At 50.5% G+C, this 24,761-nt stretch overlaps 19 pseudogenes; all 19 read right to left on the bottom strand.

The window, feature by feature from the left end:
* Positions 1-1,216: 1,216 nt before the first annotated feature.
* On the bottom strand, positions 1,217-1,336 carry LOC130330678 (5S ribosomal RNA; annotated as a pseudogene).
* Positions 1,337-1,632: 296 nt separating this feature from the next.
* On the bottom strand, positions 1,633-1,752 carry LOC130316388 (5S ribosomal RNA; annotated as a pseudogene).
* A 1,080-nt stretch (positions 1,753-2,832) lies between these two features.
* LOC130328094 (5S ribosomal RNA) lies at positions 2,833-2,952 on the bottom strand (annotated as a pseudogene).
* A 285-nt stretch (positions 2,953-3,237) lies between these two features.
* LOC130353074 (5S ribosomal RNA) lies at positions 3,238-3,357 on the bottom strand (annotated as a pseudogene).
* An 878-nt stretch (positions 3,358-4,235) lies between these two features.
* Positions 4,236-4,355, bottom strand: LOC130347305 (5S ribosomal RNA; annotated as a pseudogene).
* A 2,651-nt stretch (positions 4,356-7,006) lies between these two features.
* Positions 7,007-7,126, bottom strand: LOC130320748 (5S ribosomal RNA; annotated as a pseudogene).
* A 674-nt stretch (positions 7,127-7,800) lies between these two features.
* On the bottom strand, positions 7,801-7,920 carry LOC130322304 (5S ribosomal RNA; annotated as a pseudogene).
* Positions 7,921-8,204: 284 nt separating this feature from the next.
* Positions 8,205-8,324, bottom strand: LOC130316277 (5S ribosomal RNA; annotated as a pseudogene).
* Positions 8,325-9,190: 866 nt separating this feature from the next.
* LOC130328167 (5S ribosomal RNA) lies at positions 9,191-9,310 on the bottom strand (annotated as a pseudogene).
* Positions 9,311-10,186: 876 nt separating this feature from the next.
* Positions 10,187-10,306, bottom strand: LOC130322293 (5S ribosomal RNA; annotated as a pseudogene).
* A 284-nt stretch (positions 10,307-10,590) lies between these two features.
* On the bottom strand, positions 10,591-10,710 carry LOC130316266 (5S ribosomal RNA; annotated as a pseudogene).
* An 866-nt stretch (positions 10,711-11,576) lies between these two features.
* On the bottom strand, positions 11,577-11,696 carry LOC130328156 (5S ribosomal RNA; annotated as a pseudogene).
* Positions 11,697-12,964: 1,268 nt separating this feature from the next.
* LOC130347990 (5S ribosomal RNA) lies at positions 12,965-13,084 on the bottom strand (annotated as a pseudogene).
* A 1,074-nt stretch (positions 13,085-14,158) lies between these two features.
* LOC130352331 (5S ribosomal RNA) lies at positions 14,159-14,278 on the bottom strand (annotated as a pseudogene).
* A 1,288-nt stretch (positions 14,279-15,566) lies between these two features.
* On the bottom strand, positions 15,567-15,686 carry LOC130353015 (5S ribosomal RNA; annotated as a pseudogene).
* A 1,477-nt stretch (positions 15,687-17,163) lies between these two features.
* Positions 17,164-17,283, bottom strand: LOC130347199 (5S ribosomal RNA; annotated as a pseudogene).
* A 4,058-nt stretch (positions 17,284-21,341) lies between these two features.
* LOC130316255 (5S ribosomal RNA) lies at positions 21,342-21,461 on the bottom strand (annotated as a pseudogene).
* An 856-nt stretch (positions 21,462-22,317) lies between these two features.
* LOC130327809 (5S ribosomal RNA) lies at positions 22,318-22,437 on the bottom strand (annotated as a pseudogene).
* Positions 22,438-23,705: 1,268 nt separating this feature from the next.
* Positions 23,706-23,825, bottom strand: LOC130347979 (5S ribosomal RNA; annotated as a pseudogene).
* Between the last annotated feature and the right edge of the window lie 936 nt (positions 23,826-24,761).

The following is a 24,761-nucleotide window of genomic DNA, read 5'->3' as shown; positions in this document are numbered from 1 at the left end:
GCAAAATGTCAACGGCAGCCGGGATTCCCAGCCAGTGTCCCATGCCGGTACTTAACGGGCCCTAAGATCTGTACCAGTCTGCGATCTGACGAGAGCAGGCGCGTTAAGCTTAGGATGGCCGTCGACAGCTTCACACCTTGTATACTGTGGATTTAAGCATCAATAAATTCTTTTCGGAATCGGAGCGGAAGGCAGCAATAGAGCAAAATGTCAACGGCAACCGGGATTCCCAGCCAGTCTCCCATGCCAGTACTTACCGGGCCCTAAGCTGGGTAGCAGTCTGCGATCTGACGAGAGCAGGCGCGTTCAGCTTAGGATGGCTGTTGACAGCTTCATGCCCTTTATACTGTGCATTTAAGCATCAATAAATCCTTTTCGGAATCGGAGAGGAAGGCGGCAACAGAGCAAAATGTCAATAGCACCTTGGATTGCCAGCCAGTCTCCCATGCCCGTACTTGCCGGGCAGCAGTCTGCGATCTGACAAGAACAGGCACATTCAGCTTAGGATAGCCGTAGACGGCTTCACACCCTGTATACTGTGGGTTTAAGCATCAATAAATCCTTTTCGGAATCGAAGCGTAAGGCGGCTACAGAGCAAAATGTCCACAACACCTTGGATTCCCAACCAGTCTCCCATGCTGGTACTTACCGGGCCCTAAGCTGGGTAGCAGTCTGCGATCTGACGAGAGCAGACGCGTTCAGCTTAGGATGGCCGTAGACATCTTCACACCCTGTATACTGTATACTGTATACTGTATACTGTGAATTTAAGCATCAATAAATCCTTTTCGGAATCGGAGCGGAAGGCGGCAACAGAGCAAAATGTCAACGACACCTGGGATTCCCAGCTAGTCTCCCATGCTGGTACTTACCGGCCCCAAAGCTGGGCAGCAGTCTGCGATCTGACGAGAGCAGGCGCGTTCAGCTTAGGATGTCTGTTGACATCTTTACGCCTTGCATATTGTGGATTTAAGCATCAATAAATATTTTTATTAATCGGAGAAGAAGGCGGCTACAGAGCAAAATGTCAATGGCACTTTGGATTGCCAGCCAGTCTCCCATGCCGGTATCTGCCGGGCAGCAGTCTGCGATCTGAGGAGAGCAGGCACGTTCAGGCTTAGGATGGCCGTTGACAGCTTCACACCCTGTATATTGTGGATTTAAGCATCAATAAATCCTTTTCCGAATTGGAGCGGAAGGCGGCAACAGATTAAAATGTCAACTGCACCCGGGATTCCCAGCCAGTCTCCCATGCTGGTACTTACCAGGCCCTAAGCTGGGTAACAGTCTGCGATCTGACGAGAGCAGGCGCGTTCAGCTTAGGATGGCCGTTGACAGCTTCACACTTTGTATACTGTGCATTTAAGCATCAATAAATCCTTTTCGGAATCGGAACCGGAACCGGAACGGAAGGCGGCAACAGAGCAAAATGTCAACGGCAGCCGGGATTCCCAGCCAGTGTCCCATGCCGGTACTTACCGGGCCCTAAGATCTGTACCAGTCTGCGATCTGACGAGAGCAGGCGCTTTAAGCTTAGGATGGCCGTCGACAGCTTCACACCTTGTATACTGTGGATTTAAGCATCAATAAATTATTTTCGGAATCGGAGCGGAAGGCAGCAATAGAGCAAAATGTCAACGGCACCCGGGATTCCCAGCCAGTCTCCCATGCCAGTACTTACCGGGCCCTAAGCTGGGTAGCCATCTGCGATCTGACGAGAGCAGGCGCGTTCAGCTTAGGATGGCCATTGACAGCTTCATGCTTTTTATACTGTGCATTTAAGCATCAATAAATCCTTTTCGGAATTGGAACGGAAGGCGGCAACAGAGCAAAATGTCAACTGCACCCGGGATTCCCAGCCAGTCTCCCATGCCGATACTTACTGGGCCCTAAGCTGCGTAGCAGTCTGCGATTTGACGAGAGCAGGCGCGTTCAGCTTAGGATGGCCGTTGACATCTTCACACCTTGTATAATGTGGATTTAAGCATCAATAAATATTTTTTGTTAATCGGAGAGGAAGGCGGCAACAGAGCAAAATGTCAATAGCACCTTGGATTGCCAGCCAGTCTCCCATGCCCGTACTTGCCGGGCAGCAGTCTGCGATCTGACAAGAACAGGCGCATTCAGCTTAGGATAGCTGTAGACGGCTTCACACCCTGTATACTGTGGATTTAAGCATCAATAAATCCTTTTCGGAATCGGAGCAAAATGTCTACAGAGCTACAGAGCAAAATGTCAACAACACATGAGATTCCCAGCCGGTCTCCCATGCTGGTACTTACCGGGCCCTAAGCTGGGTAGCAGTCTGCAATCTGACAAGAGCAGGCGCGTTCAGCTTAGAATGGCCGTTGACACCTTCACTCCCTGTATACTGTGGATTTAAGCATCAATAAATCCTTTTCGGAACCGGAGCGTAAGGCGGCAACAGAGCAAAATGTCAACGACACCTAGGATTCCCAGCCAGTCTCCCATGCTGGTACTTACCGGGCCCTAAGCTGGGTAGCAGTCTGCAATCTGACGAGAGCAGGCGCGTTCAGCTTAGGATGGCCGGTGACAGCTTCACACTTTGTATACTGTGGATTTAAGCATCAATAAATAATTTTCGGAATCGGAGCAGAAACAGAGCAAAATATCAACTGCACCCGGGATTCCCAGCCAGTCTCCCATGCTGGTACTTACCAGGCCCGAAGCTGGGTAGCAGTCTGCGATCTGACGAGAACAGGCGCATTCAGCTTAGGATGGCCGTAGACATCTTCACACCCTTTATACTGTGGATTTAAGCATCAATAAATCCTTTTCGGAATCGGCGGGGAAGGCGGCAACAGAGCAAAATGTCAACGACACCTGGGATTCCCAGCCAGTCTCCCATGCTGGTACTTACCGGGCCCTAAGCTGGGTAGCAGTCTGCGATCTGATGAGAGCAGGCGCGTTCAGCTTAGGATGGCCGTTGACAGCTTCTGGCACCTTTATACTGTGCATTTAAGCATCAATAAATCCTTTTCGGAATCGGAACGGAATGCGGCAACAGAGCAAATTGTCAACGGCAGCCGAGATTCCCAGCCAGTGTCCCATGCCGGTACTTACCGGGCCCTAAGATCTGTACCAGTCTGCGATCTGACGAGAGCAGGCGCGTTAAGCTTAGGATGGCCGTCGACAGCTTCACACCTTGTATACTGTGGATTTAAGCATCAATAAATTATTTTCGGAATCGGAGCGGAAGGCAGCAATAGAGCAAAATGTCAACGGCACCCGGGATTCCCAGCCAGTCTCCCATGCTAGTACTTACCGGGCCCTAAGCTGGGTAGCAGTCTGCGATCTGACGAGAGCAGGCGCGTTCAGCTTAGGATGGCCATTGACAGCTTCATGCTTTTTATACTGTGCATTTAAGCATCAATAAATCCTTTTCGGAATCAGAGAGGAAGGCGGCAACAGAGCAAAATGTCAATAGCACCTTGGATTGCCAGCCAGTCTCCCATGCACGTACTTGCCGGACAGCAGTCTGCGATCTGACAAGAACAGGCACATTCAGCTTAGGATAGCCGTAGACGGCTTCACACCCTGTATACTGTGGATTTAAGCATCAATAAATCCTTTTCGGAATCGGAGCGGAGGACGGCTACAGAGCAAAATGTCAACTGCACCCGGGATTCCCAGCCAGTGCCCCATGCCGGTACTTACCGGGCCCTAAGATCTGTACCAGTCTGCGATCTGACGAGAACAGACACATTCAGCTTAGAATGGCCGTAGACATCTTCACACCCTGTATACTGTGGATTTAAGCATCAATAAATCCTTTACGGAATCGGAGCGGAAGGTGGCAACAGAGCAAAATGTCAACGACACCTGGGACTCCCAGTCAGTCTTCCATGCTGGTACTTACCGGGCACTAAGCTGGGTAGCAGTCTGCGATCTGATGAGAGCAGGCGCATTCAGCTTAGGATGGCCGTTGACAGCTTCTCGCCCTTTATACTGTGCATTTAAGCATCAATAAATCCTTTTCGGAATCGGAACGGAAGGCGGCAACAGAGCAAAATGTCAACGGCAGCCGGGATTCCCAGCCAGTGTCCCATGCCGTAACTTACCGGGCCCTAAGATCTGTACCAGTCTGCGATCTGACGAGAGCAGGCGCGTTAAGCTTAGGATGGCCGTCGACAGCTTCACACCTTGTATACTGTGGATTTAAGCATCAATAAATTATTTTCGGAATCGGTGCTGAAGGCAGCAATAGAGCAAAATGTCAACGGCACCTGGGATTCCCAGCCAGTCTCCCATGCCAGTACTTACCGGGCCCTAAGCTGGGTAGCAGTCTGCGATCTGACGAGAGCAGGCGCGTTCAGCTTAGGATGGCCATTGACAGCTTCATGCTTTTTATACTGTGCATTTAAGCATCAATAAATCCTTTTCTGAATCGGAGAGGAAGGCGGCAACAGAGCAAAATGTCAATGGCACCTTGGATTGCCAGCCAGTCTCCCATGCCCGTACTTGCCAGGCAGCAGTCTGCGATCTGACAAGAACAGGCACATTCAGCTTAGGATAGCCGTAGACGGCTTCACACCCTGTATACTGTGGATTTAAGCATCAATAAATCCTTTTTGGAATCGAAGCGGAAGGCGGCTACAGAGCAAAATGGCAACAACACCTGGGATTCCCAGCCAGTCTCCCATGCTGGTACTTACCGGGCCCTAAGCTGGGTAGCAGTCTGCGTTTTGACGAGAGCATGAGCGTTCAGCTTAGGATGGCCGTTGCCAGCTTCACACTTTGTATACTGTGGATTTAAGCATCAATAAATCCTTTTCGGAATCGGAACGGAAGGCAACAGAGCAAAATGTCAACTGCACCCGGGATTCCCAGCCAGTCTCCCATGCCGGTACTTACTGGGCCCTAAGCAGGGTAGCAGTCTGCGATCTGACAAGAGCAGGTGTATTCAGCTTAGGATGGTCGTTGACATCTTCATGCATTGTATATTGTGGATTTAAGCATCAATAAATATTTTTATTAATCGGAGAGGAAGGCGGCAACAGAGCAAAATGTCAATGGCACCTTGGATTGCCAGCCAGTCTCCCACGCCGGTATCTGCCGGGCAGCAGTCTGCGATCTGAGGAGAGCAGACACGTTCAGCTTAGGATGGCCGTTGACAGCTTCACACCCTGTATATTGTGGATTTAAGCATCAATAAATCCTTTTCCGAATGGGAGCGGAAGGCGGCAACAGATTAAAATGTCAACTGCACCCGGGATTCCCAGCCAGTTTACCATGCTGATACTTACCAGGCCCTAAGCTGGATAGCAGTCTGCGATCTGACGAGAGCAGGCGCGTTCAGCTTAGGATGGCCGTTGACAGCTTCACACTTTGTATACTGTGGATTTAAGCATCAATAAACAATTTTCGGAATCAGAGCAGAAACAGAGCGAAATGTCAACTGCACCCGGGATTCCCAGCCAGTCTCCCATGCTGGTACTTACCAGGCCCGAAGCTGGGTAGCAGTCTGCGATCTGACGAGAACAGACACATTCAGCTTAGGATGGCCGTAGACATCTTCACACCCTGTATACTGTGGATTTAAGCATCAATAAATCCTTTACGGAATCGGAGCGGAAGGTGGCAACAGAGCAAAATGTCAACGACACCTGGGACTCCCTGTCAGTCTCCCATACTGGTACTTACCGGGCCCTAAGCTGGGTAGCAGTCTGCGATCTGACAAGAGAAGGCGCGTTCAGCTTAGGTTGGCCGTTGACAGCTTCATGCTTTTTATACTGTGCATTTAAGCATCGATAAATCCTTTTCGGAATCGGAACGGAAGGCGGCAACAGAGCAAAATGTCAACTGCACGCGGGATTCCCAGCCAGTCTCCCATGCCGGTACTTACTGGGCCCTAAGCTGGGTAGCAGTCTGCGATCTGACGAGAGCAGGCGCGTTCAGCTTAGGATGGCCGTTGACATCTTCACGCCTTGTATATTGTGGATTTAAGCATCAATAAATATTTTTATTAATCGGAGAGGAAGGCGGCAACAGAGCAAAATGTCAACGGCACCTTGGATTGCCAGCCAGTCTCCCACGCCGGTATCTGCCGGGCAGCAGTCTGCGATCTGAGGAGAGCAGGCACGTTCAGGCTTAGGATGGTCGTTGACAGCTTCACACCCTGTATATTGTGGATTTAAGCATCAATAAATCCTTTTCCGAATTGGAGCGGAAGGCGGCAACAGATTAAAATGTCAACTGCACCCGGGGTTCCCAGCCAGTCTCCCATGCTGGTACTTACCAGGCCCTAAGCTGGGAAGCAGTCTGCGATCTGACAAGAGCAGGCGCGTTCAGCTTAGGATGGCCGTTGACAGCTTCACACTTTGTATATTGTGCATTTAAGCATCAATAAATCCTTTTCGGAATCGGAACGGAAGGCGGCAACAGAGCAAAATGTCAACGGCAGCCGGGATTCCCAGCCAGTGTCCCATGCCGGTACTTACCGGGCCCTAAGATCTGTACCAGTCTGCGATCTGACGAGAGCAGGCGCGTTAAGCTTAGGATGGCCGTCGACAGCTTCACACCTTGTATACTGTGGATTTAAGCATCAATAAATTCTTTTCGGAATCGGAGCGGAAGGCAGCAATAGAGCAAAATGTCAACGGCACCCGGGATTCTCAGCCAGTCTCCCATGCCAGTACTTACCGAGCCCTAAGCTATGTAGCCGTCTGCGATCTGACGAGAGCAGGCACGTTCAGCTTAGGATGGCCATTGACAGCTTCATGCTTTTTATACTGTGCATTTAAGCATCAATAAATCCTTTTCGGAATCGGAGAGGAAGGCGGCAACAGAGCAAAATGTCAATAGCACCTTGGATTGCCAGCCAGTCTCCCATGCCCGTACTTGCCGGGCAGCAGTCTGCGATCTGACAAGAACAGGCACATTCAGCTTAGGATAGCCGTAGACGGCTTCACACCCTGTATACTGTGGATTTAAGCATCAATAAATCCTTTTCGGAATCGAAGCGGAAGGCGGCTACAGAGCAAAATGTCAACAACACCTGGGATTCCCAGCCAGTCTCCCATGCTGGTACTTACCGGGCCCTAAGCTGGGTAGCAGTCTGCGATCTGACGAGAGCAGGCGCGTTCAGCTTAGGATGGCCGTTGACAGCTTCACGCCCTTTATACTGTGGATTTAAGCATCAATAAATCCTTTTCGGAATCGAAGCGGAAGGCGGCTACAGAGCAAAATGTCAACTGCACCCGGGATTCCCAGCCAGTCTCCCATGCTGGTACTTACCAGGCCCTAAGCTGGGTAGCAGTCTGCGATCTGACAAGAGCAGGCGCGTTCAGCTTAGGATGGCCGTTGACAGCTTCACACTTTGTATACTGTGGATTTAAGCATCAATAAATAATTTTCGGAATCGGAGCAGAAACAGAGCAAAATGTCAACTGCACCCGGGATTCCCAGCCAGTCTCCCATGCTGGTACTTACCAGGCCCGAAGCTGGGTAGCAGTCTGCAATCTGACGAGAACAGGCGCATTCAGCTTAGGATGGCCGTTGACAGCTTCACACTTTGTATACTGTGGATTTAAGCATCAATAAATAATTTTCGGAATCGGAGCAGAAACAGAGCAAAATGTCAACTGCACCCGGGATTCCCAGCCAGTCTCCCATGCTGGTACTTACCAGGCCCGAAGCTGGGTAGCAGTCTGCAATCTGACGAGAACAGGCGCATTCAGCTTAGGATGGCCGTAGACATCTTCACACCCTGTATACTGTGGATGTAAGCATCAATAAATCCTTTTCGGAATCAGAGCATAAGGCCGCAACAGAGCAAAATGTCAACGACACCTGGGATTCCCAGCCAGTCTCCCATGCTGGTACTTACCGGGCCTTAAGCTGGGTAGCAGTCTGCGATCTGACGAGAGCAGGCACGTTCAGCTTAGGATGGCCGTTGACAGCTTCTCGACCTTTATACTGTGCATTTAAGCATCAATAAATCCTTTTCGGAATCGGAACGGAAGGCGGCAACAGAGCAAAATGTCAACGGCAGACGGGATTCCCAGCCAGTGTCCCATGCCGGTACTTACCGAGCCCTAAGATCTGTACCAGTCTGCGATCTGACAAGAGCAGGCGCGTTAAGCTTAGGATGGCCGTCGACAGATTCACACCTTGTATACTGTGGATTTAAGCATCAATAAATTATTTTCGGAATCGGAGCGGAAGGCAGCAATAGAGCAAAATGTCAACGGCACCCGGGATTCCCAGCCAGTCTCCCATGCCAGTACTTACCGGGCCCTAAGCTGGGTAGCAGTCTGCGATCTGACGAGAGCAGGAGCGTTCAGCTTAGGATGGCCATTGACAGCTTCATTCTTTTTATACTGTGCATTTAAGCATCAATAAATCCTTTTCGGAATCGGAGAGGAAGGCGGCAACAGAGCAAAATGTCAATAGCACCTTGGATTGCCAGCCAGTCTCCCATGACCGTACTTGCTGGGCAGCAGTCTGCGATCTGACAAGAACAGGCACATTCAGCTTAGGATAGCCGTAGACGGCTTCACACCCTGTATACTGTGGATTTAAGCATCAATAAATCCTTTTCGGAATCGGAGCGGAAGGCGGCTACAGAGCAAAATGTCAACAACACCTGGGATTCCCTGCCAGTCTCCCATGCTGGTACTTACCGGGCCCTAAGCTGGGTAGCAGTCTGAGATCTGACGAGAGCAGGCGCGTTCAGCTTAGGATGGCCGTTGACAGCTTCACGCTCTTTATACTGTGCATTTAAGCATCAATAAATCCTTTTCCGAATCAGAGCGGAAGGCGGCTACAGATTAAAATGTCAACTGCACCCGGGATTCCCAGCCAGTCTCCCATGCCAGCACTTACCAGGCCCTAAGCTGGGTAACAGTCTGCGATCTGACGAGAGCAGGCGCGTTCAGCTTAGGATGCCGTTGACATCTTCATGCCTTGTATATTGTGGATTTAAGCATCAATAATTATTTTTATTAATCGGAGAGGAAGGCGGCAACAGAGCAAAATGTCAATGGCACCTTGGATTGCCAGCCAGTCTCCCATGCCAGTAACTGCCGGGCAGCAGTCTGCGATCTGAGGAGATCAGGCACGTTCAGGCTTAGGATGGCCGTTGACAGCTTCACGCCCTGTATATTGTGGATTTAAGCATCAATAAATTCTTTTCCAAATCGGAGCGGAAGGCGGCAACAGATTAAAATGTCAACTGCACCCGGGATTCCCAGCCAGTCTCCCATGCTGGTACTTACCAGGCCCTAAGCTGGGTAGCAGTCTGCGATCTGATGAGAGCAGGCGCGTTCAGCTTAGGATGGCCGTTGACAGCTTCACACTTTGTATACTGTGGATTTAAGCAACAATAAATAATTTTCGGAATCGGAGCAGAAACAGAGCAAAATGTCAACTGCACCCGGGATTCCCAGCCAGTCTCCCATGCTGGTACTTACCAGGCCCTAAGCTGGGTAGCAGTCTGCGATCTGACGAGAACAGGCGCATTCAGCTTAGGATGGCCGTAGACATCTTCACACCCTGTATACTGTGGATTTAAGCATCAATAAATCCTTTTCGGAATCGGAGCGGAAGGCGGCAACAGAGCAAACTGTCAACGACACCTGGGATTCCCAGCCAGTCTCCCATGCTTGTACTTACCGGGCCCTAAGCTGGGTAGCAGTCTGCGATCTGACGTGAGCAGGCGCGTTCAGCTTAGGATGGCCGTTGACAGCTTCTCGCCCTTTATACTGTGCATTTAAGCATCAATAAATCCTTTTCGGAATCGGAAGGGAAGGCGGCAACAGAGCAAAATGTCAACGGCAGCCGGGATTCCCTGCCAGTGTCCCATGCCGGTACTTACCGGGCCCTAAGATCTGTACCAGTCTGCGATCTGACGAGAGCAGGTGCGTTAAGCTTAGGATGGCCGTCGACAGCTTCACACCTTGTATACTGTGGATTTAAGCATCAATAAATAATTTTCGGAATCGGAGCAGAAACAGAGCAAAATGTCAACTGCACCCGGGATTCCCAGCCAGTCTCCCATGCTGGTACTTACCAGGCCCGACGCTGGGTAGCAGTCTGCGATCTGACGAGAACAGGTGCATTCAGCTTAGGACGGCTGTAGACATCTTCACACCCTGTATACTGTGGATTTAAGCATCAATAAATCCTTTACGGAATCAGAGCATAAGGCCGCAACAGAGCAAAATGTCAACGACACCTGGGATTCCCAGCCAGTCTCCCATGCTGGTACTTACCGGGCCTTAAGCTGGGTAGCAGTCTGCGATCTGACGAGAGCAGGCACGTTCAGCTTAGGATGGCCGTTGACAGCTTCTCGACCTTTATACTGTGCATTTAAGCATCAATAAATCCTTTTCGGAATCGGAACGGAAGGCGGCAACAGAGCAAAATGTCAACGGCAGACGGGATTCCCAGCCAGTGTCCCATGCCGGTACTTACCGAGCCCTAAGATCTGTACCAGTCTGCGATCTGACAAGAGCAGGCGCGTTAAGCTTAGGATGGCCGTCGACAGATTCACACCTTGTATACTGTGGATTTAAGCATCAATAAATTATTTTCGGAATCGGAGCGGAAGGCAGCAATAGAGCAAAATGTCAACGGCACCCGGGATTCCCAGCCAGTCTCCCATGCCAGTACTTACCGGGCCCTAAGCTGGGTAGCAGTCTGCGATCTGACGAGAGCAGGAGCGTTCAGCTTAGGATGGCCATTGACAGCTTCATTCTTTTTATACTGTGCATTTAAGCATCAATAAATCCTTTTCGGAATCGGAGAGGAAGGCGGCAACAGAGCAAAATGTCAATAGCACCTTGGATTGCCAGCCAGTCTCCCATGACCGTACTTGCTGGGCAGCAGTCTGCGATCTGACAAGAACAGGCACATTCAGCTTAGGATAGCCGTAGACGGCTTCACACCCTGTATACTGTGGATTTAAGCATCAATAAATCCTTTTCGGAATCGGAGCGGAAGGCGGCTACAGAGCAAAATGTCAACAACACCTGGGATTCCCTGCCAGTCTCCCATGCTGGTACTTACCGGGCCCTAAGCTGGGTAGCAGTCTGAGATCTGACGAGAGCAGGCGCGTTCAGCTTAGGATGGCCGTTGACAGCTTCACGCTCTTTATACTGTGCATTTAAGCATCAATAAATCCTTTTCCGAATCAGAGCGGAAGGCGGCAACAGATTAAAATGTCAACTGCACCCGGGATTCCCAGCCAGTCTCCCATGCCAGCACTTACCAGGCCCTAAGCTGGGTAACAGTCTGCGATCTGACGAGAGCAGGCGCGTTCAGCTTAGGATGCCGTTGACATCTTCATGCCTTGTATATTGTGGATTTAAGCATCAATAATTATTTTTATTAATCGGAGAGGAAGGCGGCAACAGAGCAAAATGTCAATGGCACCTTGGATTGCCAGCCAGTCTCCCATGCCAGTAACTGCCGGGCAGCAGTCTGCGATCTGAGGAGATCAGGCACGTTCAGGCTTAGGATGGCCGTTGACAGCTTCACGCCCTGTATATTGTGGATTTAAGCATCAATAAATTCTTTTCCAAATCGGAGCGGAAGGCGGCAACAGATTAAAATGTCAACTGCACCCGGGATTCCCAGCCAGTCTCCCATGCTGGTACTTACCAGGCCCTAAGCTGGGTAGCAGTCTGCGATCTGATGAGAGCAGGCGCGTTCAGCTTAGGATGGCCGTTGACAGCTTCACACTTTGTATACTGTGGATTTAAGCAACAATAAATAATTTTCGGAATCGGAGCAGAAACAGAGCAAAATGTCAACTGCACCCGGGATTCCCAGCCAGTCTCCCATGCTGGTACTTACCAGGCCCTAAGCTGGGTAGCAGTCTGCGATCTGACGAGAACAGGCGCATTCAGCTTAGGATGGCCGTAGACATCTTCACACCCTGTATACTGTGGATTTAAGCATCAATAAATCCTTTTCGGAATCGGAGCGGAAGGCGGCAACAGAGCAAACTGTCAACGACACCTGGGATTCCCAGCCAGTCTCCCATGCTTGTACTTACCGGGCCCTAAGCTGGGTAGCAGTCTGCGATCTGACGTGAGCAGGCGCGTTCAGCTTAGGATGGCCGTTGACAGCTTCTCGCCCTTTATACTGTGCATTTAAGCATCAATAAATCCTTTTCGGAATCGGAAGGGAAGGCGGCAACAGAGCAAAATGTCAACGGCAGCCGGGATTCCCTGCCAGTGTCCCATGCCGGTACTTACCGGGCCCTAAGATCTGTACCAGTCTGCGATCTGACGAGAGCAGGTGCGTTAAGCTTAGGATGGCCGTCGACAGCTTCACACCTTGTATACTGTGGATTTAAGCATCAATAAATAATTTTCGGAATCGGAGCAGAAACAGAGCAAAATGTCAACTGCACCCGGGATTCCCAGCCAGTCTCCCATGCTGGTACTTACCAGGCCCGACGCTGGGTAGCAGTCTGCGATCTGACGAGAACAGGTGCATTCAGCTTAGGACGGCTGTAGACATCTTCACACCCTGTATACTGTGGATTTAAGCATCAATAAATCCTTTACGGAAGCGGAGAGGAAGGCGGGAACAAAGCAAAATGTCAACGACACCTGGGATTCCCAGCCAGTTTCCGATGCTGATACTTACCGGGCCCTAAGCTGGGTAGCAGTCTGCGATCTGACGAGAGCAGGCACGTTCAGCTTAGGATGGCCATTGACAGCTTCATACTTTTTATACTGTGCATTTAAGCATCAATAAATCCTTTTGGGAATCGTAGAGGAAGGCGGCAACAGAGCAAAATGTCAATAGCACCTTGGATTGCCAGTCAGTCTCCCATGCCCGTACTTGCCGGGCAGCAGTCTGCGATCTGACAAGAACAGGCACATTCAGCTTAGGATAGCCGTAGACGGCTTCACACCCTGTATACTGTGGATTTAAGCATCAATAAATCCTTTTCGGAATCGGAGCGGAAGGCGGCTACAGAGCAAAATGTCAACAACACCTGGGATTCCCAGCCAGTCTCCCATGCTGGTACTTACCGGGCCCTAAGCTGGGTAGCAGTCTGCGATCTGAGGAGAGCAGGCGCGTTCAGCTTAGGATGGCCGTTGACAGCTTCACGCCCTTTATATTGTGGATTTAAGCATCAATAAATCCTTTTCCGAATCAGAGCGGAAGGCGGCAACAGATTAAAATGTCAACTGCACCCGGGATTCCCAGCCAGTCTCCCATGCTGGTCCTTACCAGGCCCTAAGCTGGGTATCAATCTGCGATCTGATGAGCGCAGGCGCATTCAGCTTAGGATGGCCGTTGACAGCTTCACACTTTGTATACTGTGCATTTAAGCATCAATAAATCCTTTTCGGAATCGGAACGGAAGGCGGCAACAGAGCAAAATGTCAACGGCAGCCGGGATTCCCAGCCAGTGTCCCATGCCGGTACTTACCGGGCCCTAAGATCTGTACAAGTCTGCGATCTGACGAGAGCAGGCGCGTTCAGCTTAGGATGGCCGTTGACATCTTCACGTCTTGTATATTGTGGATTTAAGCATCAATAAATATTTTTATTAATCGGAGAGGAAGGCGGCAACAGAGCAAAATGTCAATGGCACCTTGGATTGCCAGCCAGACTCCCATGCAGGTAACTGCCGGGCAGCAGTCTGCGATCTGAGGAGAGCAGGCACGTTCAGGCTCAGGATGGCCGTTGACAGCTTCACACCCTGTATATTGTGGATTTAAGCATCAATAAATCCTTTTCCGAATCGGAGCGCAAGGCGGCAACAGATTAAAATGTCAACAGCACCCGGGATTCCCAGCCAGTCTCCCATGCTGGTACTTACCAGTCCCTAAGCTGGGTAGCAGTCTGCGGTCTGACGAGAGCAGGCGCGTTCAGCTTAGGATGGCCGTTGACAGCTTCACACTTTGTATACTGTGAATTTAAGCATCAATAAATAATTTTCGGAATCGGAGCAGAAACAGAGCAAAATGTCAACTGCACCCGGGATTCCCAGCCAGTCTCCCATGCTGGTACTTACCAGGCCCGAAGCTGGGTAGCAGTCTGCGATCTGACGAGAACAGGCGCATTCAGCTTAGAATGGCCGTAGACATCTTCACACCCTGTATACTGTGGATTTAAGCATCAATAAATCCTTTTCGGAATCGGAGCGGAAGGCGGCAACAGAGAAAAATGTCAACGACACCTGGGATTCCCAGCCAGTCTCCCATGCTGGTACTTACCGGGCCCTGAGCTGGGTAGCAGTCTGCGATCTGACGAGAGCAGGCGAGTTCAGCTTAGGATGGCCGTTGACAGCTTCTCGCCCTTTATACTGTGCATTTAGGCATCAATAAATCCTTTTCGGAATCGGAACGGAAGGCGGCAACAGAGCAAAATGTCAACGGCAGCCGGGATTCCCAGCCAGTGTCCCATGCCGGTACTTACCGGGCCCTAAGATCTGTACCAGTCTGCGATCTGACAAGAGCAGGCGCGTTAAGCTTAGGATGGCCGTCGACAGCTTCACACCTTGTATACTGTGGATTTAAGCATCAATAAATTCTTTTCGGAATCGGAGCGGAAGGCAGCAATAGAGCAAAATGTCAACGGCACCCGGGATTCCCAGCCAGTCTCCCATGCCAGTACTTACTGGGCCCTAAGCTGGGTAGCAGTCCGCGATCTGACGAGAGCAGGCGCGTTCAGCTTAGGATGGCCGTTGACAGCTACACGCCCTTTATACAGTGCATTTAAGCATCAATAAATCCTTTTCGGAATCGGAGAGGAAGGCGGCAACAGAGCAAAATGTCAATAGCACCTTGGATTGCCAGCCAGTCTCCCATGCCCGTACTTGCTGGGCAGCAGTCTGCAATCTGACAAGAACAGGCACATTCAGCTTAGGATGGCCGTAGACTGCTTCACACCCTGCATACTGTGGATTTAAGCATCAATAAATCCTTTTCGGAATCGGAGCGGAAGGCGGCTACAGAGCAAAATGTCAACAACACCTGGGATTCCCAGCCAGTCTCCCATGCTTGTACTTACCGGGCCCTAAGCTGGGTAGCAGTCTGCGATCTGACGAGAGCAGGCGCGTTCAGCTTAGGATAGCTGTTGACAGCTTCACGCCCTTTATATTGTGGATTTAAGCATCAATAAATCCTTTTCCGAATCGGAGCGGAAGGCGGCAACAGATTAAAATGTCAACTGCACCTGGGATTCCCAGCCAGTCTCTCATGCTGGTACTTACCAGGCCCTAAGCTGGGTATCAGTCTGCGATCTGAGGAGAGCAGGCACGTTCAGCTTAGGATGGCCGTTGACAGCTTCACACTTTGTATACTGTGCATTTAAGCATCAATAAATCCTTTTCGGAATCGGAACCGGAACGGAAGGCGGCAACAGAGCAAAATGTCAACGGCAGCCGGGATTCCCAGCCAGTGTCCCATGCCGGTACTTACCGGGCCCTAAGATCTGTACCAGTCTGCGATCTGACGAGAGCAGGCGCGTTAAGCTTAGGATGGCTGTCGACAGCTTCACACCTTGTATACTGTGGATTTAAGCATCAATAAATTCTTTTCGGAATCGGAGCGGAAGGCAGCAATAGAGCAAAATGTCAACGGCACCTGGGATTCCCAGCCAGTCTCCCATGCCAGTACTTACCGGGCCCTAAGCTAGGTAGCAATCTGCGATCTGACGAGAGCAGGCGCGTTCAGCTTAGGATTGCCATTGACAGCTTCATGATTTTTATACTGTGCATGTAAGCATCAATAAATCCTTTTCGGAATCGGAACGGAAGGCGGCAACAGAGCAAAATGTCAACTGCACCCGGGATTCCCAGCCAGTCTCCCATGCCGGTACTTACTGGGCTCTAAGCTGGGTAGCAGGCTGCGATCTGACGAGAGCAGGCGCGTTCAGCTTAGGATGGCCATTGACAGCTTCATGCTTTTTATACTGTGCATTTAAGCATCAATAAATCCTTTTCGGAATCGGAACGAAAGGCGGCAACAGAGCATAATGTCAACTGCACCCGTGATTCCCAGCCAGTCTCCCATGCCGGTACTTACTGGGCCCTAAGCTGGGTAGCAGTCTGCGATCTGACGAGAGCAGGCGCGTTCAGCTTAGGATGGCCGTTGACATCTTCACGCCTTGTATATTGTGGATTTAAGCATCAATAAATATTTTTATTAATCGGAGAGGAAGGCGGCAACAGAGCAAAATGTCAATGGCACCTTGGATTGCCAGCCAGTCTCCCACGCCGGTATCTGCCGGACAGCAGTCTGCGATCTGAGGAGAGCAGACACGTTCAGCTTAGGATGGCCGTTGACAGCTTCACACCCTGTATACTGTGGATTTAAGCATCAATAAATCCTTTTCGGAATCGGAGCGGAAGGCGGCTACAGAGCAAAATGTCAACAACACCTGGGATTCCCAGCCAGTCTCCCATGCTGGTACTTACGGGGGCCTAAGCTGGGTAGCAGTCTGCGATCTGACGAGAGCAGGCGCGTTCAGCTTAGGATGGCCATTGACATCTTCACGCCTTGTATATTGTGGATTTAAGCATCAATAAATATTTTTTTTAATCGGAGAGGAAGGCGGCAACAGAGCAAAATGTCAATAGCACCTTGGATTGCCAGCCAGTCCCCCATGCCCGTACTTGCCGGGCAGCAGCCTGCGATCTGACAAGAACAGGCGAATTAAGCTTAGGATAGCCGTAGACGGCTTCACACCCTGTATACTGTGGATTTAAGCATCAATAAATCCTTTTCGGAATCGGAGCAAAATGTCTACAGAGCTACAGAGCAAAATGTCAACAACACCTGAGATTCCCAGCCAGTCTCCCATGCTGGTACTTACCGGGCCCTAAGCTGAGTAGCAGTCTGCAATCTGACGAGACAGGCGTGTTCAGCTTAGGATGGCCGTTGACAGCTTCTCGCCCTTTATACTGTGCATTTAAGCATCAATAAATCCTTTTCGGAATCGGAACGGAAGGCGGCAACAGAGCAAAATGTCAACGGCAGCCGGGATTCCCAGCCAGTGTCCCATGCCGTAACTTACCGGGCCCTAAGATCTGTACCAGTCTGCGATCTGACGAGAGCAGGCGCGTTAAGCTTAGGATGGCCGTCGACAGCTTCACACCTTGTATACTGTGGATTTAAGCATCAATAAATTATTTTCGGAATCGGTGCTGAAGGCAGCAATAGAGCAAAATGTCAACGGCACCTGGGATTCCCAGCCAGTCTCCCATGCCAGTACTTACCGGGCCCTAAGCTGGGTAGCAGTCTGCGATCTGACGAGAGCAGGCGCGTTCAGCTTAGGATGGCCATTGACAGCTTCATGCTTTTTATACTGTGCATTTAAGCATCAATAAATCCTTTTCTGAATCGGAGAGGAAGGCGGCAACAGAGCAAAATGTCAATGGCACCTTGGATTGCCAGCCAGTCTCCCATGCCCGTACTTGCCAGGCAGCAGTCTGCGATCTGACAAGAACAGGCACATTCAGCTTAGGATAGCCGTAGACGGCTTCACACCCTGTATACTGTGGATTTAAGCATCAATAAATCCTTTTTGGAATCGAAGCGGAAGGCGGCTACAGAGCAAAATGGCAACAACACCTGGGATTCCCAGCCAGTCTCCCATGCTGGTACTTACCGGGCCCTAAGCTGGGTAGCAGTCTGCGATTTGACGAGAGCATGAGCGTTCAGCTTAGGATGGCCGTTGCCAGCTTCACACTTTGTATACTGTGGATTTAAGCATCAATAAATCCTTTTCGGAATCGGAACGGAAGGCAACAGAGCAAAATGTCAACTGCACCCGGGATTCCCAGCCAGTCTCCCATGCCGGTACTTACTGGGCCCTAAGCAGGGTAGCAGTCTGCGATCTGACAAGAGCAGGTGTATTCAGCTTAGGATGGTCGTTGACATCTTCATGCATTGTATATTGTGGATTTAAGCATCAATAAATATTTTTATTAATCGGAGAGGAAGGCGGCAACAGAGCAAAATGTCAATGGCACCTTGGATTGCCAGCCAGTCTCCCACGCCGGTATCTGCCGGGCAGCAGTCTGCGATCTGAGGAGAGCAGACACGTTCAGCTTAGGATGGCCGTTGACACCTTCACACCCTGTATATTGTGGATTTAAGCATCAATAAATCCTTTTCCGAATGGGAGCGGAAGGCGGCAACAGATTAAAATGTCAACTGCACCCGGGATTCCCAGCCAGTCTACCATGCTGATACTTACCAGGCCCTAAGCTGGATAGCAGTCTGCGATCTGACGAGAGCAGGCGCGTTCAGCTTAGGATGGCCGTTGACAGCTTCACACTTTGTATACTGTGGATTTAAGCATCAATAAACAATTTTCGGAATCAGAGCAGAAACAGAGCGAAATGTCAACTGCACCCGGGATTCCCAGCCAGTCTCCCATGCTGGTACTTACCAGGCCCGAAGCTGGGTAGCAGTCTGCGATCTGACGAGAACAGACACATTCAGCTTAGGATGGCCGTAGACATCTTCACACCCTGTATACTGTGGATTTAAGCATCAATAAATCCTTTACGGAATCGGAGCGGAAGGTGGCAACAGAGCAAAATGTCAACGACACCTGGGACTCCCTGTCAGTCTCCCATACTGGTACTTACCGGGCCCTAAGCTGGGTAGCAGTCTGCGATCTGACAAGAGAAGGCGCGTTCAGCTTAGGTTGGCCGTTGACATCTTCTTGTCCTTTATACTGTGCATTTAAGCATCAATAAATCCTTTTCGGAATCGGAACGGAAGGCGGCAACAGAGCAAAATGTCAACGACAGCCGGGATTCCCAGCCAGTGTCCCATGCCGGTACTTACCGGGCCCTAAGATCTGTACCAGTCTGCGATCTGACGAGAGCAGGCGCGTTAAGCTAAGGATGGCCGTCGACAGCTTCACACCTTGTATACTGTGGATTTAAGCATCAATAAATTCTTTTCGGAATCGGAGCAGAAGGCAGCAATAGAGCAAAATGTCAACGGCACCTAGGATTCCCAGCCAGTCTCCCATGCCAGTACTTACCGGGCCCTAAGCTATGTAGCCATCTGCGCTCTGATGAGAGCAGGCACGTTCAGCTTAGGATGGCCATTGACAGCTTCATGCTTTTTATACTGTGCATTTAAGCATCGATAAATCCTTTTCGGAATCGGAACGGAAGGCGGCAACAGAGCAAAATGTCAACTGCACGCGGGATTCCCAGCCAGTCTCCCATGCCGGTACTTACTGGGCCCTAAGCTGGGTAGCAGTCTGCGATCTGACGAGAGCAGGCGCGTTCAGCTTAGGATGGCCGTTGACATCTTCACGCCTTGTATATTGTGGATTTAAGCATCAATAAATATTTTTATTAATCGGAGAGGAAGGCGGCAACAGAGCAAAATGTCAACGGCACCTTGGATTGCCAGCCAGTCTCCCACGCCGGTATCTGCCGGGCAGCAGTCTGCGATCTGAGGAGAGCAGGCACGTTCAGGCTTAGGATGGTCGTTGACAGCTTCACACCCTGTATATTGTGGATTTAAGCATCAATAAATCCTTTTCCGAATTGGAGCGGAAGGCGGCAACAGATTAAAATGTCAACTGCACCCGGGGTTCCCAGCCAGTCTCCCATGCTGGTACTTACCAGGCCCTAAGCTGGGAAGCAGTCTGCGATCTGACAAGAGCAGGCGCGTTCAGCTTAGGATGGCCGTTGACAGCTTCACACTTTGTATATTGTGCATTTAAGCATCAATAAATCCTTTTCGGAATCGGAACGGAAGGCGGCAACAGAGCAAAATGTCAACGGCAGCCGGGATTCCCAGCCAGTGTCCCATGCCGGTACTTACCGGGCCCTAAGATCTGTACCAGTCTGCGATCTGACGAGAGCAGGCGCGTTAAGCTTAGGATGGCCGTCGACAGCTTCACACCTTGTATACTGTGGATTTAAGCATCAATAAATTCTTTTCGGAATCGGAGCGGAAGGCAGCAATAGAGCAAAATGTCAACGGCACCCGGGATTCTCAGCCAGTCTCCCATGCCAGTACTTACCGAGCCCTAAGCTATGTAGCCGTCTGCGATCTGACGAGAGCAGGCACGTTCAGCTTAGGATGGCCATTGACAGCTTCATGCTTTTTATACTGTGCATTTAAGCATCAATAAATCCTTTTCGGAATCGGAGAGGAAGGCGGCAACAGAGCAAAATGTCAATAGCACCTTGGATTGCCAGCCAGTCTCCCATGCCCGTACTTGCCGGGCAGCAGTCTGCGATCTGACAAGAACAGGCACATTCAGCTTAGGATAGCCGTAGACGGCTTCACACCCTGTATACTGTGGATTTAAGCATCAATAAATCCTTTTCGGAATCGAAGCGGAAGGCGGCTACAGAGCAAAATGTCAACAACACCTGGGATTCCCAGCCAGTCTCCCATGCTGGTGCTTACCGGGCCCTAAGCTGGGTAGCAGTCTGCGATCTGACGAGAGCAGGCGCGTTCAGCTTAGGATGGCCGTTGACAGCTTCACGCCCTTTATACTGTGGATTTAAGCATCAATAAATCCTTTTCGGAATCGAAGCGGAAGGCGGCTACAGAGCAAAATGTCAACTGCACCCGGGATTCCCAGCCAGTCTCCCATGCTGGTACTTACCAGGCCCTAAGCTGGGTAGCAGTCTGCGATCTGACAAGAGCAGGCGCGTTCAGCTTAGGATGGCCGTTGACAGCTTCACACTTTGTATACTGTGGATTTAAGCATCAATAAATAATTTTCGGAATCGGAGCAGAAACAGAGCAAAATGTCAACTGCACCCGGGATTCCCAGCCAGTCTCCCATGCTGGTACTTACCAGGCCCGAAGCTGGGTAGCAGTCTGCAATCTGACGAGAACAGGCGCATTCAGCTTAGGATGGCCGTTGACAGCTTCACACTTTGTATACTGTGGATTTAAGCATCAATAAATAATTTTCGGAATCAGAGCATAAGGCCGCAACAGAGCAAAATGTCAACGACACCTGGGATTCCCAGCCAGTCTCCCATGCTGGTACTTACCGGGCCTTAAGTTGGGTAGCAGTCTGCGATCTGACGAGAGCAGGCACGTTCAGCTTAGGATGGCCGTTGACAGCTTCTCGACCTTTATACTGTGCATTTAAGCATCAATAAATCCTTTTCGGAATCGGAACGGAAGGCGGCAACAGAGCAAAATGTCAACGGCAGACGGGATTCCCAGCCAGTGTCCCATGCCGGTACTTACCGAGCCCTAAGATCTGTACCAGTCTGCGATCTGACAAGAGCAGGCGCGTTAAGGTTAGGATGGCCGTCGACAGCTTCACACCTTGTATACTGTGGATTTAAGCATCAATAAATTATTTTCGGAATCGGAGCGGAAGGCAGCAATAGAGCAAAATGTCAACGGCACCCGGGATTCCCAGCCAGTCTCCCATGCCAGTACTTACCGGGCCCTAAGCTGGGTAGCAGTCTGCGATCTGACGAGAGCAGGAGCGTTCAGCTTAGGATGGCCATTGACAGCTTCATTCTTTTTATACTGTGCATTTAAGCATCAATAAATCCTTTTCGGAATCGGAGAGGAAGGCGGCAACAGAGCAAAATGTCAATAGCACCTTGGATTGCCAGCCAGTCTCCCATGACCGTACTTGCTGGGCAGCAGTCTGCGATCTGACAAGAACAGGCACATTCAGCTTAGGATAGCCGTAGACGGCTTCACACCCTGTATACTGTGGATTTAAGCATCAATAAATTCTTTTCGGAATCGGAGCGGAAGGCGGCTACAGAGCAAAATGTCAACAACACCTGGGATTCCCAGCCAGTCTCCCATGCTGGTACTTACCGGGCCCTAAGCTGGGTAGCAGTCTGAGATCTGACGAGAGCAGGCGCGTTCAGCTTAGGATGGCCGTTGACAGCTTCACGCTCTTTATACTGTGCATTTAAGCATCAATAAATCCTTTTCCGAATCAGAGCGGAAGGCGGCAACAGATTAAAATGTCAACTGCACCCGGGATTCCCAGCCAGTCTCCCATGCCAGCACTTACCAGGCCCTAAGCTGGGTAACAGTCTGCGATCTGACGAGAGCAGGCGCGTTCAGCTTAGGATGCCGTTGACATCTTCATGCCTTGTATATTGTGGATTTAAGCATCAATAATTATTTTTATTAATCGGAGAGGAAGGCGGCAACAGAGCAAAATGTCAATGGCACCTTGGATTGCCAGCCAGTCTCCCATGCCAGTAACTGCCGGGCAGCAGTCTGCGATCTGAGGAGATCAGGCTTAGGATGGCCGTTGACAGCTTCACGCCCTGTATATTGTGGATTTAAGCATCAATAAATTCTTTTCCAAATCGGAGCGGAAGGCGGCAACAGATTAAAATGTCAACTGCACCCGGGATTCCCAGCCAGTCTCCCATGCTGGTACTTACCAGGCCCTAAGCTGGGTAGCAGTCTGCGATCTGATGAGAGCAGGCGCGTTCAGCTTAGGATGGCCGTTGACAGCTTCACACTTTGTATACTGTGGATTTAAGCAACAATAAATAATTTTCGGAATCGGAGCAGAAACAGAGCAAAATGTCAACTGCACCCGGGATTCCCAGCCAGTCTCCCATGCTGGTACTTACCAGGCCCTAAGCTGGGTAGCAGTCTGCGATCTGACGAGAACAGGCGCATTCAGCTTAGGATGGCCGTAGACATCTTCACACCCTGTATACTGTGGATTTAAGCATCAATAAATCCTTTTCGGAATCAGAGCGGAAGGCGGCAACAGAGCAAACTGTCAACGACACCTGGGATTCCCAGCCAGTCTCCCATGCTTGTACTTACCGGGCCCTAAGCTGGGTAGCAGTCTGCGATCTGACGTGAGCAGGCGCGTTCAGCTTAGGATGGCCGTTGACAGCTTCTCGCCCTTTATACTGTGCATTTAAGCATCAATAAATCCTTTTCGGAATCGGAAGGGAAGGCGGCAACAGAGCAAAATGTCAACGGCAGCCGGGATTCCCTGCCAGTGTCCCATGCCGGTACTTACCGGGCCCTAAGATCTGTACCAGTCTGCGATCTGACGAGAGCAGGTGCGTTAAGCTTAGGATGGCCGTCGACAGCTTCACACCTTGTATACTGTGGATTTAAGCATCAATAAATAATTTTCGGAATCGGAGCAGAAACAGAGCAAAATGTCAACTGCACCCGGGATTCACAGCCAGTCTCCCATGCTGGTACTTACCAGGCCCGACGCTGGGTAGCAGTCTGCGATCTGACGAGAACAGGTGCATTCAGCTTAGGACGGCTGTAGACATCTTCACACCCTGTATACTGTGGATTTAAGCATCAATAAATCCTTTACGGAAGCGGAGAGGAAGGCGGGAACAAAGCAAAATGTCAACGACACCTGGGATTCCCAGCCAGTTTCCGATGCTGATACTTACCGGGCCCTAAGCTGGGTAGCAGTCTGCGATCTGACGAGAGCAGGCACGTTCAGCTTAGGATGGCCATTGACAGCTTCATACTTTTTATACTGTGCATTTAAGCATCAATAAATCCTTTTGGGAATCGTAGAGGAAGGCGGCAACAGAGCAAAATGTCAATAGCACCTTGGATTGCCAGTCAGTCTCCCATGCCCGTACTTGCCGGGCAGCAGTCTGCGATCTGACAAGAACAGGCACATTCAGCTTAGGATAGCCGTAGACGGCTTCACACCCTGTATACTGTGGATTTAAGCATCAATAAATCCTTTTCGGAATCGGAGCGGAAGGCGGCTACAGAGCAAAATGTCAACAACACCTGGGATTCCCAGCCAGTCTCCCATGCTGGTACTTACCGGGCCCTAAGCTGGGTAGCAGTCTGCGATCTGAGGAGAGCAGGCGCGTTCAGCTTAGGATGGCCGTTGACAGCTTCATGCCCTTTATATTGTGGATTTAAGCATCAATAAATCCTTTTCCGAATCAGAGCGGAAGGCGGCAACAGATTAAAATGTCAACTGCACCCGGGATTCCCAGCCAGTCTCCCATGCTGGTCCTTACCAGGCCCTAAGCTGGGTATCAGTCTGCGATCTGATGAGCGCAGGCGCATTCAGCTTAGGATGGCCGTTGACAGCTTCACACTTTGTATACTGTGCATTTAAGCATCAATAAATCCTTTTCGGAATCGGAACGGAAGGCGGCAACAGAGCAAAATGTCAACGGCAGCCGGGATTCCCAGCCAGTGTCCCATGCCGGTACTTACCGGGCCCTAAGATCTGTACCAGTCTGCGATCTGACGAGAGCAGGCGCGTTCAGCTTAGGATGGCCGTTGACATCTTCACGTCTTGTATATTGTGGATTTAAGCATCAATAAATATTTTTATTAATCGGAGAGGAAGGCGGCAACAGAGCAAAATGTCAATGGCACCTTGGATTGCCAGCCAGACTCCCATGCAGGTAACTGCCGGGCAGCAGTCTGCGATCTGAGGAGAGCAGGCACGTTCAGGCTCAGGATGGCCGTTGACAGCTTCACACCCTGTATATTGTGGATTTAAGCATCAATAAATCCTTTTCCGAATCGGAGCGCAAGGCGGCAACAGATTAAAATGTCAACAGCACCCGGGATTCCCAGCCAGTCTCCCATGCTGGTACTTACCAGTCCCTAAGCTGGGTAGCAGTCTGCGGTCTGACGAGAGCAGGCGCGTTCAGCTTAGGATGGCCGTTGACAGCTTCACACTTTGTATACTGTGAATTTAAGCATCAATAAATAATTTTCGGAATCGGAGCAGAAACAGAGCAAAATGTCAACTGCACCCGGGATTCCCAGCCAGTCTCCCATGCTGGTACTTACCAGGCCCGAAGCTGG

This window comes from Hyla sarda, chromosome 1 (assembly GCF_029499605.1).
Source record: "Hyla sarda isolate aHylSar1 chromosome 1, aHylSar1.hap1, whole genome shotgun sequence".
NCBI classification, from domain to species: Eukaryota; Metazoa; Chordata; class Amphibia; order Anura; family Hylidae; genus Hyla; species Hyla sarda.
This window is presented reverse-complemented; position numbering and strand designations above follow the sequence as displayed.